Below are 12500 nucleotides of genomic sequence, written 5' to 3'. Positions count from 1 at the left end.
AAGGGTCAAACTTCTTGAAGTGTGCCCAGGCCCAGAGCTACTTTGCTGGGCATGACTGTGTTTGACCTCTGGGGCCTGGAAGTCTGGTAGTAGTAGTATGATTTAAAGGCACAAAGTGATTGAAGTGTGCCCAGGCCCAGAGCTACTTTGCTGGGCATGATTCTGTGACCTCTTGGGTCTGGAAATGTGGTACTTTGAAGGATTAAAAGAGTGAAACGGTCTGAAGTGTGCGCAGGTGTAAAGCAACCTTGCTAGGCATGAAGGTGTGACCTCCAGGGCCTGGAAGTCTGGTGGTAGTAGTAGTATGATTTAAAGGCACAAAGTGATTGAAGTGTGCCCAGGCCCAGAGCTACTTTGCTGGGCATGACTGTGTTTGACCTCTTGGGCCTGGAAGTCTGGTGGTAGTAGTAGTATGATTTAAAGGCACAAAGTGATTGAAGTGTGCCCAGGCCCAGAGCTACTTTGCTGGGCATGAATGTGTTTGAACTCTTGGGCCTGGAAGTCTGGTAGTAGTAGTAGTAGTAGTAGTAGTAGTAGTAGTAGTAGTAGTAGTATGATTTAAAGGTACAAAGTGAATGAAGTGTGCCCAGGCCCAGAGCTACTTTGCTGGGCATGACTGTGTTTGACCTCTTGGCTCTGGAAGTCTATTTCTAGGCTTATATAAAGGGTCAAACTTCTTGAAGTGTGCCCAGGCCCAGAGCTACTTTGCTGAGCATGACTGTGTTTGACCTCTGGGGCCTGGAAGTCTGGTAGTAGTAGTATGATTTAAAGGCACAAAGTGATTGAAGTGTGCCCAGGCCCAGAGCTACTTTGCTGGGCATGACTGTGTTTGACCTCTTGGGCCTGGAAGTCTGGTAGTAGTAGTAGTAGTAGTAGTAGTAGTAGTAGTAGTAGTATGATTTAAAGGTACAAAGTGAATGAAGTGTGCCCAGGCCCAGAGCTACTTTGCTGGGCATGACTGTGTTTGACGTCTTGGGCCTGGAAGTCTGGTAGTAGTAGTATGATTTAAAGGTACAAAGTGAATGAAGTGTGCCCAGGCCCAGAGCTACTTTGCTGGGCATGACTGTGTTTGACCTCTTGGCTCTGGAAGTCTATTTCTAGGCTTATATAAAGGGTCAAACTTCTTGAAGTGTGCCCAGGCCCAGAGCTACTTTGCTGGGCATGACTGTGTTTGACCTCTGGGGCCTGGAAGTCTGGTAGTAGTAGTATGATTTAAAGGCACAAAGTGATTGAAGTGTGCCCAGGCCCAGAGCTACTTTGCTGGGCATGAATGTGTTTGAACTCTTGGGCCTGGAAGTCTATTTCTAGGCTTATATAAAGGGTCAAACTTCTTGAAGTGTGCCCAGGCCCAGAGCTACTTTGCTGGGCATGACTGTGTTTGACCTCTTGGGCCTGGAAGTCTGGTAGTAGTAGTAGTAGTAGTAGTAGTAGTAGTAGTAGTAGTAGTAGTATGATTTAAAGGTACAAAGTGAATGAAGTGTGCCCAGGCCCACAGCTACTTTGCTGGGCATGACTGTGTTTGACCTCTTGGGCCTGAAAGTCTATTTCTAGGCTTATATAAAGGGTCAAACTTCTTGAAGTGTGCCCAGGCCCAGAGCTACTTTGCTGGGCATGACTGTGTTTGACCTCTGGGGCCTGGAAGTCTGGTAGTAGTAGTATGATTTAAAGACACAAAGTGATTGAAGTGTGCCCAGGCCCAGAGCTACTTTGCTGGGCATGAATGTGTTTGAACTCTTGGGCCTGGAAGTCTGGTAGTAGTAGTATGATTTAAAGGTACAAAGTGAATGAAGTGTGCCCAGGCCCAGAGCTACTTTGCTGTGCATGACTGTGTTTGACCTCTTGGCTCTGGAAGTCTATTTCTAGGCTTATATAAAGGGTCAAACTTCTTGAAGTGTGCCCAGGCCCAGAGCTACTTTGCTGGGCATGACTGTGTTTGACCTCTGGGGCCTGGAAGTCTGGTAGTAGTAGTATGATTTAAAGGCACAAAGTGATTGAAGTGTGCCCAGGCCCAGAGCTACTTTGCTGGGCATGATTCTGTGACCTCTTGGGTCTGGAAATGTGGTACTTTGAAGGATTAAAAGAGTGAAACGGTCTGAAGTGTGCGCAGGTGTAAAGCAACCTTGCTAGGCATGAAGGTGTGACCTCCAGGGCCTGGAAGTCTGGTGGTAGTAGTAGTATGATTTAAAGGCACAAAGTGATTGAAGTGTGCCCAGGCCCAGAGCTACTTTGCTGGGCATGACTGTGTTTGACCTCTTGGGCCTGGAAGTCTGGTGGTAGTAGTAGTATGATTTAAAGGCACAAAGTGATTGAAGTGTGCCCAGGCCCAGAGCTACTTTGCTGGGCATGACTGTGTTTGACCTCTTGGCTCTGGAAGTCTATTTCTAGGCTTATATAAAGGGTCAAACTTCTTGAAGTGTGCCCAGGCCCAGAGCTACTTTGCTGGGCATGACTGTGTTTGACCTCTGGGGCCTGGAAGTCTGGTAGTAGTAGTATGATTTAAAGGCACAAAGTGATTGAAGTGTGCCCAGGCCCAGAGCTACTTTGCTGGGCATGAATGTGTTTGAACTCTTGGGCCTGGAAGTCTATTTCTAGGCTTATATAAAGGGTCAAACTTCTTGAAGTGTGCCCAGGCCCAGAGCTACTTTGCTGGGCATGACTGTGTTTGACCTCTTGGGCCTGGAAGTCTGGTAGTAGTAGTAGTAGTAGTAGTAGTAGTAGTAGTAGTAGTAGTAGTATGATTTAAAGGTACAAAGTGAATGAAGTGTGCCCAGGCCCACAGCTACTTTGCTGGGCATGACTGTGTTTGACCTCTTGGGCCTGAAAGTCTATTTCTAGGCTTATATAAAGGGTCAAACTTCTTGAAGTGTGCCCAGGCCCAGAGCTACTTTGCTGGGCATGACTGTGTTTGACCTCTGGGGCCTGGAAGTCTGGTAGTAGTAGTATGATTTAAAGACACAAAGTGATTGAAGTGTGCCCAGGCCCAGAGCTACTTTGCTGGGCATGAATGTGTTTGAACTCTTGGGCCTGGAAGTCTGGTAGTAGTAGTATGATTTAAAGGTACAAAGTGAATGAAGTGTGCCCAGGCCCAGAGCTACTTTGCTGTGCATGACTGTGTTTGACCTCTTGGCTCTGGAAGTCTATTTCTAGGCTTATATAAAGGGTCAAACTTCTTGAAGTGTGCCCAGGCCCAGAGCTACTTTGCTGGGCATGACTGTGTTTGACCTCTGGGGCCTGGAAGTCTGGTAGTAGTAGTATGATTTAAAGGCACAAAGTGATTGAAGTGTGCCCAGGCCCAGAGCTACTTTGCTGGGCATGATTCTGTGACCTCTTGGGTCTGGAAATGTGGTACTTTGAAGGATTAAAAGAGTGAAACGGTCTGAAGTGTGCGCAGGTGTAAAGCAACCTTGCTAGGCATGAAGGTGTGACCTCCAGGGCCTGGAAGTCTGGTGGTAGTAGTAGTATGATTTAAAGGCACAAAGTGATTGAAGTGTGCCCAGGCCCAGAGCTACTTTGCTGGGCATGACTGTGTTTGACCTCTTGGGCCTGGAAGTCTGGTGGTAGTAGTAGTATGATTTAAAGGCACAAAGTGATTGAAGTGTGCCCAGGCCCAGAGCTACTTTGCTGGGCATGAATGTGTTTGAACTCTTGGGCCTGGAAGTCTATTTCTAGGCTTATATAAAGGGTCAAACATCTTGAAGTGTGCCCAGGCCCAGAGCTACTTTGCTGTGCATGACTGTGGTTGACCTCTTGGCCCTGGAAGTCTGGTGGTAGTAGTAGTATGATTTAAAGGCACAAAGTGAATGAAGTGTGCCCAGGCCCAGAGCTACTTTGCTGGGCATGAATGTGTTTGAACTCTTGGGCCTGGAAGTCTGGTAGTAGTAGTAGTAGTAGTAGTAGTAGTAGTAGTAGTATGATTTAAAGGCACAAAGTGCTTGAAGTGTGCCCAGGCCCAGAGCTACTTTGCTGTGCATGACTGTGTTTGACCTCTTGGCTCTGGAAGTCTATTTCTAGGCTTATATAAAGGGTCAAACTTCTTGAAGTGTGCCCAGGCCCAGAGCTACTTTGCTGTGTATGACTGTGTGACCTCTTGGCCCTGGAATTCTGGTGGTAGTAGTAGTATGATTTAAAGGCACAAAGTGAATGAAGTGTGCCCAGGCCCAGAGCTACTTTGCTGGGCATGACTGTGTTTGACCTCTTGGGCCTGGAAGTCTGGTAGTAGTAGTATGATTTAAAGGCACAAAGTGATTGAAGTGTGCCCAGGCCCAGAGCTACTTTGCTGGGCATGAATGTGTTTGAACTCTTGGGCCTGGAAGTCTATTTCTAGGCTTATATAAAGGGACAAACTTCTTGAAGTGTGCCCAGGCCCAGAGCTACTTTGCTGTGTATGACTGTGTGACCTCTTGGCCCTGGAATTCTGGTGGTAGTAGTAGTAGTAGTAGTATGATTTAAAGGTACAAAGTGAATGAAGTGTGCCCAGGCCCAGAGCCAGGCCTGGGCAGCAGGGGGCGCTCCTGGCCATGCCCAGCGAGTTTCGTGCGAATCGGACCTGGTCCGGAAGAGATACGAAGGGAAAACTCATTACTCGTCGGGGTGGCACATCCAGGCTCTCGACCCTCCCAAAGCGTCCGACCAGGGTGCACCCTGCCGGGCATGGTTAGCCGCCAGCCCCCTTCCTGGAGGTCTGGTTGGCACGGGGTTTTGATTTATCGGTTTCATATCTCTGGGCTCCTTGGGAGCAGAAAGTCGGTTGAGGGCCCTTTGGAAAGAGCCGGGGCTGCCGTTTAACGCTGTCCAAGCGGCAGGCGAAGCGCACCCACCGTTTTTACGCTATGATTTTTTAAAACCGCCGGGGCGGCAAACACAGGGCCGGTCGGGTTTGAAGACGAATATCTCTTCGGCCCTTGGGAGGAGAGAAGCAGCGCGGGTCACCTTTGAACGCGCTCGCTGCCAGGAACGTCTGGCGTAAAAGTTTCGTGGGAATCGGACGTTCCTAGGCTGAGAAGCGAGCGCCCGCCCTCGGGCGGTCGGGGGCCCCTTTCTCATTCCCCGTCTGGGCTAAAAATACGAGGTCGGACCCGATGGACTCGGGAGACTGGAGAGTACCAGGGAGACCCTGGAAGCAGGCGACCCGACCCACGCTTCGCTGTCTCCTCGGCCCTCGGGAGTAGAAGCGCGGGGACGGTGGCGTGGGCAGCAGGGGGCGCTCCTGGCCATGCCCAGCGAGTTTCGTGCGAATCGGACCTGGTCCGGAAGAGATACGAAGGGAAAACTCATTACTCGTCGGGGTGGCACATCCAGGCTCTCGACCCTCCCAAAGCGTCCGACCAGGGTGCACCCTGCCGGGCATGGTTAGCCGCCAGCCCCCTTCCTGGAGGTCTGGTTGGCACGGGGTTTTGATTTTTCGGTTTCATATCTCTGGGCTCCTTGGGAGCAGAAAGTCGGTTGAGGGCCCTTTGGAAAGAGCCGGGGCTGCCGTTTAACGCTGTCCAAGCGGCAGGCGAAGCGCACCCACCGTTTTTACGCTATGATTTTTTAAAACCGCCGGGGCGGCAAACACAGGGCCGGTCGGGTTTGAAGACGAATATCTCTTCGGCCCTTGGGAGGAGAGAAGCAGCGCGGGTCACCTTTGAACGCGCTCGCTGCCAGGAACGTCTGGCGTAAAAGTTTCGTGGGAATCGGACGTTCCTAGGCTGAGAAGCGAGCGCCCGCCCTCGGGCGGTCGGGGGCCCCTTTCTCATTCCCCGTCTGGGCTAAAAATACGAGGTCGGACCCGATGGACTCGGGAGACTGGAGAGTACCAGGGAGACCCTGGAAGCAGGCGACCCGACCCACGCTTCGCTGTCTCCTCGGCCCTCGGGAGTAGAAGCGCGGGGACGGTGGCGTGGGCAGCAGGGGGCGCTCCTGGCCATGCCCAGCGAGTTTCGTGCGAATCGGACCTGGTCCGGAAGAGATACGAAGGGAAAACTCATTACTCGTCGGGGTGGCACATCCAGGCTCTCGACCCTCCCAAAGCGTCCGACCAGGGTGCACCCTGCCGGGCATGGTTAGCCGCCAGCCCCCTTCCTGGAGGTCTGGTTGGCACGGGGTTTTGATTTTTCGGTTTCATATCTCTGGGCTCCTTGGGAGCAGAAAGTCGGTTGAGGGCCCTTTGGAAAGAGCCGGGGCTGCCGTTTAACGCTGTCCAAGCGGCAGGCGAAGCGCACCCACCGTTTTTACGCTATGATTTTTTAAAACCGCCGGGGCGGCAAACACAGGGCCGGTCGGGTTTGAAGACGAATATCTCTTCGGCCCTTGGGAGGAGAGAAGCAGCGCGGGTCACCTTTGAACGCGCTCGCTGCCAGGAACGTCTGGCGTAAAAGTTTCGTGGGAATCGGACGTTCCTAGGCTGAGAAGCGAGCGCCCGCCCTCGGGCGGTCGGGGGCCCCTTTCTCATTCCCCGTCTGGGCTAAAAATACGAGGTCGGACCCGATGGACTCGGGAGACTGGAGAGTACCAGGGAGACCCTGGAAGCAGGCGACCCGACCCACGCTTCGCTGTCTCCTCGGCCCTCGGGAGTAGAAGCGCGGGGACGGTGGCGTGGGCAGCAGGGGGCGCTCCTGGCCATGCCCAGCGAGTTTCGTGCGAATCGGACCTGGTCCGGAAGAGATACGAAGGGAAAACTCATTACTCGTCGGGGTGGCACATCCAGGCTCTCGACCCTCCCAAAGCGTCCGACCAGGGTGCACCCTGCCGGGCATGGTTAGCCGCCAGCCCCCTTCCTGGAGGTCTGGTTGGCACGGGGTTTTGATTTTTCGGTTTCATATCTCTGGGCTCCTTGGGAGCAGAAAGTCGGTTGAGGGCCCTTTGGAAAGAGCCGGGGCTGCCGTTTAACGCTGTCCAAGCGGCAGGCGAAGCGCACCCACCGTTTTTACGCTATGATTTTTTAAAACCGCCGGGGCGGCAAACACAGGGCCGGTCGGGTTTGAAGACGAATATCTCTTCGGCCCTTGGGAGGAGAGAAGCAGCGCGGGTCACCTTTGAACGCGCTCGCTGCCAGGAACGTCTGGCGTAAAAGTTTCGTGGGAATCGGACGTTCCTAGGCTGAGAAGCGAGCGCCCGCCCTCGGGCGGTCGGGGGCCCCTTTCTCATTCCCCGTCTGGGCTAAAAATACGAGGTCGGACCCGATGGACTCGGGAGACTGGAGAGTACCAGGGAGACCCTGGAAGCAGGCGACCCGACCCACGCTTCGCTGTCTCCTCGGCCCTCGGGAGTAGAAGCGCGGGGACGGTGGCGTGGGCAGCAGGGGGCGCTCCTGGCCATGCCCAGCGAGTTTCGTGCGAATCGGACCTGGTCCGGAAGAGATACGAAGGGAAAACTCATTACTCGTCGGGGTGGCACATCCAGGCTCTCGACCCTCCCAAAGCGTCCGACCAGGGTGCACCCTGCCGGGCTAAGAGAACAGCCAGGTGAACCCTGGAGGTTCCGAACTCCAGACCCCTGGACCCGACGGCTCAGTCCGCCTCAGGTGCACTACAGAGGTCCTCGGGCTGTCCCTGAGTGCATTAAAACGGAAATCAGAATTACTCCCCCGGGTGGCACTTCCAGGCTCTCGACCCTCCCAAAGTGTCCGACCAGGGTGCACCCTGCTGGGCATGGTTAGCCGCCAGCCCCCTTCCTGGAGGTCTGGTTGGCACGGGGTTTTGCAAATAGGTCCCGTCGGGTATATGGGAGAGCAAAGAGAATCAATGGGGTCCAAGCACTAAATTCATCCAGTGGCGTTCTCTGGAAGCCCAAGGGGAGTCCGAGGGGTGTTCGGCCGGCAAGGGGAGCTCTCCCTCGGACACATGATCAAACGCCTGTCCCCTACCGGAAAGTGGTGTGCTCTGGATGCCCCCCCCCCCCCCCCATCCCCCGAGGGGGGTGCTTATCCCGCGAGGGGAGCCCTCCTCGGGTTAAGTGAACCATCATGCCGATTCCCCTATGGAAGTGGGCACATCCAGGCACACAGTCTGCTTTGCTCTCCCCGACCCGAGTGCGTCTGTTGGGCTGAGTGTACGCCCAGGCAACTGGATCCAATGGCTCAGTCCGCCGCAGCGTGCTTCGACGATGGGTCGTACAGCCATGCCACCAGGGTGGGCGTGTTTGTAAATGTACCAGTGGATTCTCGTCGGCCTGCCACATCCATGGTATCGACCCACCAGGCCTGTCCGACCAGGGGTTGACCCTGGACGGGCACGGTCTGTGGTTTGGCCCTTGTCCTAGATGAAATCGGGCACGGGGTTTTCTGGCCAGGTACCATCGGGTTACTGGGAGAGCGGCTTCGGTCTCCAGGTGAGACCAATGGTGAAGCAGCACGAGGCAATGGAGAGCATGCAAAGCGATGGGGAAGCCATGCACGGCAATGGCCACGAAAAAAAAAAAAAAATCACCACGGAAGGAACGTGAAGAACAAGGAGGAGTGTAGTGACACTGCCCAAAGCTGCCCGGTGTTGCAGGGGTCTATTGGTGTGTTGCTTCCTTGTTTGGTAGAGTGGAGTACCAGACCCGCCAGGGGTAGGCAAACCATTCCCCCTACGGTAAGTGAGGAGCCAGCCATTTGACGAGCGGGTGTCCACGTGTACGGGTGCGAGCGCTATCCCCCCACACGGGGTTAGGCCACGGCCTTAGGTGGACGTCTGCCGACCAGCCCCGGCTGATCCAGAACTTCTGATGTGGAGAGCGGTTTTGACAGATCCTCCCTGGTTCTAGCGGGTCAAGCCTCTGATGGGGGGTGGGGGTTATTTGTAACCCATCCCAGAACTCTCTGGGGGAGACTCAGACGGCCAGTCTGTCTACTCAGTTGTCCTATACTGGTGTCTGTGGTTTGGGAGGAAGGGAGTGCCCTGCTTTGTTGGCCTCCTCTTCAAACCTACCTGGGCCCACGAATCACTCTTCTTGGTTACATCACGAAACGTAGGTTGAGCGAGGCTAGGGGGGAGGGAATTCGACGAGGTCTTTCCCTTGTCCCCCCACCAGCGGCCCACGAAAATCAAAACGGCGTGAAGAGAGGGAACGCCGAAAGCACCTGGAGTCGGCCGTCCGCACCTCCGGAGGAGGTGGACGGGGTACGGTGCGGGCATGACCGGATGGGACAGCTTTGCATCAAGGTGAGAGGTCGGCGTCCGAAGGCCAGAGGGCGGTGCGCGAGCACGTTTACACTGGCCGCGGAAGCTGTCCTGGGTAGCCCTGTATGGCGTCTGGACCTGACGGCGCACGCACTTACAACCCGCTGCTTCCTAGCCCCCGGAAGGGGAGGCGGATGTCACTCGTGGTTCATCCCAGACCACGGTGCAAACTACCTGGTTGATCCTGCCAGTAACATATGCTTGTCTCAAAGATTAAGCCATGCAGGTCTAAGTGCACACGGCCGGTACAGTGAAACTGCGAATGGCTCATTAAATCAGTTATGGTTCCTTTGATCGCTCCACACGTTACTCGGATAACTGTGGTAATTCTAGAGCTAATACATGCAAACGAGCGCTGACCCTTCGGGGGATGCGTGCATTTATCAGACCCAAAACCCATCCGGGGGGCTCGGGCCCCCCGGCCGCTTTGGTGACTCTAGATAACCTCGGGCCGATCGCGCGCCCTCCGCGGCGGCGACGTCTCATTCGAATGTCTGCCCTATCAACTTTCGATGGTACCATAGTCGGCTACCATGGTGACCACGGGTAACGGGGAATCAGGGTTCGATTCCGGAGAGGGAGCCTGAGAAACGGCTACCACATCCAAGGAAGGCAGCAGGCGCGCAAATTACCCATTCCCGACACGGGGAGGTAGTGACGAAAAATAACGATACAGGTCTCTTTCGAGGCCCTGTAATCGGAATGAGCGTATCCTAAACCCATGGGTGAGGACCCATTGGAGGGCAAGTCTGGTGCCAGCAGCCGCGGTAATTCCAGCTCCAATAGCGTATATTAAAGTTGCTGCAGTTAAAAAGCTCGTAGTTGGATGTCGGGAGTGGGCTGGCGGTCCGCCGCGAGGCGTGCCACCGCCTGTCTCAGACCCTGTCTCCCGGTGCCCCCCGGATGCCCTTGGCTGGGTGTCCGGACGGGGCTCGGAGCGTTTACTTTGAAAAAATTAGAGTGTTCAAAGCGGGCCCGCTTCTCGCCTGAATACCTGAGCTAGGAATAATGGAATAGGACTCCGGTTCTATTTTGTGGGTTTCCTGAACCAGGGCCATGATTAAGAGGGACGGCCGGGGGCATTCGTATTGCGCCGCTAGAGGTGAAATTCTTGGACCGGCGCAAGACGGACGAAAGCGAAAGCATTTGCCAAGAATGTTTTCATTAATCAAGAACGAAAGTCGGAGGTTCGAAGACGATCAGATACCGTCGTAGTTCCGACCGTAAACTATGCCGACCCGCGATCCGGCGGCGTTATTCCCATGACCCGCCGGGCAGCGTGAGGGAAACCACGAGTCTGTGGGTTCCGGGGGGAGTATGGTTGCAAAGCTGAAACTTAAAGGAATTGACGGAAGGGCACCACCAGGAGTGGAGCCTGCGGCTTAATTTGACTCAACACGGGAAACCTCACCCGGCCCGGACACGGAAAGGATTGACAGATTGATAGCTCTTTCTCGATTCTGTGGGTGGTGGTGCATGGCCGTTCTTAGTTGGTGGAGCGATTTGTCTGGTTAATTCCGATAACGAACGAGACTCCGGCATGCTAAATAGTTACGCGGCCCTCCGCGGTCGGCGTCAAACTTCTTAGAGGGACAAGTGGCGTTCAGCCACGCGAGATGGAGCAATAACAGGTCTGTGATGCCCTTAGATGTCCGGGGCTGCACGCGCGCCACAATGGTTGGATCAGCGTGTGCCTACCCTACACCGAGAGGTGCGGGTAATCCGCTGAACCCCATTCGTGATGGGGACTGGGGATTGCAATTATTCCCCATGAACGAGGAATTCCCAGTAAGCGCGGGTCATAAGCTCGCGTTGATTAAGTCCCTGCCCTTTGTACACACCGCCCGTCGCTACTACCGATCGGATGGTTTAGTGAGGTCCTCGGATCGGCCCCGCCGGGGCTCCTCGCGGGCCTTGGCGGAGCGCCGAGAAGTCGATCAAACTTGACTATCTAGAGGAAGTAAAAGTCGTAACAAGGTTTTCGTAGGTGAACCTGCGAAAGGATCATTAACGGGTAACGCTGTCCGGCGTGCCTCCTCTCCCGACCCCCTCGACTTCGCCGTCCCCCCGCGTCGGGGCCCAGGGTCGAAAGGGTCTTCGGGGTTGCTGTTACACGTGGTCGCTTGCAGGTCAGGCTGGACAGAAGGCATAAAGGAGGAGCCTAGTCCCTCCCACCCCTTCCTCGTCCTCCGCCTCTTCCTCCGCGTCGTCCTTCAGCACCCCCCCCCCGCAGGCCCCGGTATTCTCTGGGTTCCAGCGCGAGAGACGCGTCGTTCAAAAAACTCGGCGTCCCCGCTCGTCGGGCGAAGGCCGGTTTCCCCTCACCTTGCCGGCAGGAGAAGCGCCTGCGAGTCGAGCGGGTCGTACGGGTCCGTCCCGCGCCCTCCCTCTCGCTCGCACGGCCGCTGCCTCCGTCCACCGCGAGGGGTTTTCCTATTTTGTTGTCCTTGTCATTCATCCCCGTCCCCTTGCTCGCTGACGAGCGGACTTTCCGGGGGGGGTTGCGAGCGCTGCTCCTCGTGGGGCAGGCCATGGCCCTTCCTGTGTTCGTCCGCCCACCGGCGTCCTGGGGCGTGGTGGTGGTGGGTGGCGCAGCCGGTTCCCCTGCTTCTCTCTCTCAGAAAGGAGTCTCAGGGGGACCCCCGGCAGGTACCTAGGGCTTGGCCCACGCTACGTGAGTTCCACCCCTTTCGAGGGGTCGGACGGGGCGGGCGCGGAGGGCCGCGGTTCAAAGACTGACTCGTCTGCCACGTGGGGCGTGTGGGCAAAGCGCAACCCCGCGCCCGTTTCAACACTCGCAGACGGGGGCGCCTGACCGGTTGGTGAAACCTTTTAAACCTGTCTTTGTAGTCGTGGTGAAAGACCTAAACTGAGCCTGAAATAAAAGAGTACAACTCTTAGCGGTGGATCACTTGGCTCGTGCGTCGATGAAGAACGCAGCCAGCTGCGAGAACTAATGTGAATTGCAGGACACATTGATCATCGACATTTCGAACGCACATTGCGGCCCCGGGTCCATCCCGGGGCTACGCCTGTCTGAGGGTCGCTATTCCTATCTGTCGGACCTGCCTTCTCAGGCGGGACCGCGGTTGGAGGTTCGTAGGTGGGGGGGTGCCCCCTGGCCTCCGTCTTCCTAAAAGCAGACGGTTCCCGGTCGCTGTCTCGGTGAGATCCGGTCGGTGGGTTCGCTGCGGTTGAGTGCCCGTTCTCCGTGCACAAGCTTCTCCTCCCCCGCTTCGGTTCGTTTCGGTTCGTTTCGGCTCCGCTCCTGGCCTGGCCAGGAACGTGGTCCCCTGCGCCCGAGAAAGAAGCGAGCGTGGCTGCCGGTGGGTTCTCTCCGCTTTGGCTGCCCACGTT

General features: G+C 55.6%; 2 non-coding genes across 2 annotated transcripts; both read left to right on the top strand.

Moving 5' to 3' along the window:
• The first annotated feature begins 9314 nt into the window (after positions 1 to 9314).
• LOC145655406 (18S ribosomal RNA) lies at positions 9315 to 11153 on the top strand. Its single transcript, XR_014121534.1, has one exon. It is a non-coding gene; the product is annotated as an 18S ribosomal RNA (ribosomal RNA).
• Positions 11154 to 12035: 882 nt separating this feature from the next.
• LOC145655402 (5.8S ribosomal RNA) lies at positions 12036 to 12189 on the top strand. Its single transcript, XR_014121530.1, has one exon. It is a non-coding gene; the product is annotated as a 5.8S ribosomal RNA (ribosomal RNA).
• Positions 12190 to 12500: the final 311 nt, after the last annotated feature.

This window comes from Electrophorus electricus, unplaced genomic scaffold (genome assembly GCF_041902795.1).
Source record: "Electrophorus electricus isolate QZ-2024a unplaced genomic scaffold, ASM4190279v1 Scaffold253, whole genome shotgun sequence".
Classification (NCBI taxonomy): domain Eukaryota; kingdom Metazoa; phylum Chordata; class Actinopteri; order Gymnotiformes; family Gymnotidae; genus Electrophorus; species Electrophorus electricus.
The sequence above is the reverse complement of the archived record's forward strand: the minus strand, read 5'-3'. Positions and strand labels throughout refer to the sequence as shown.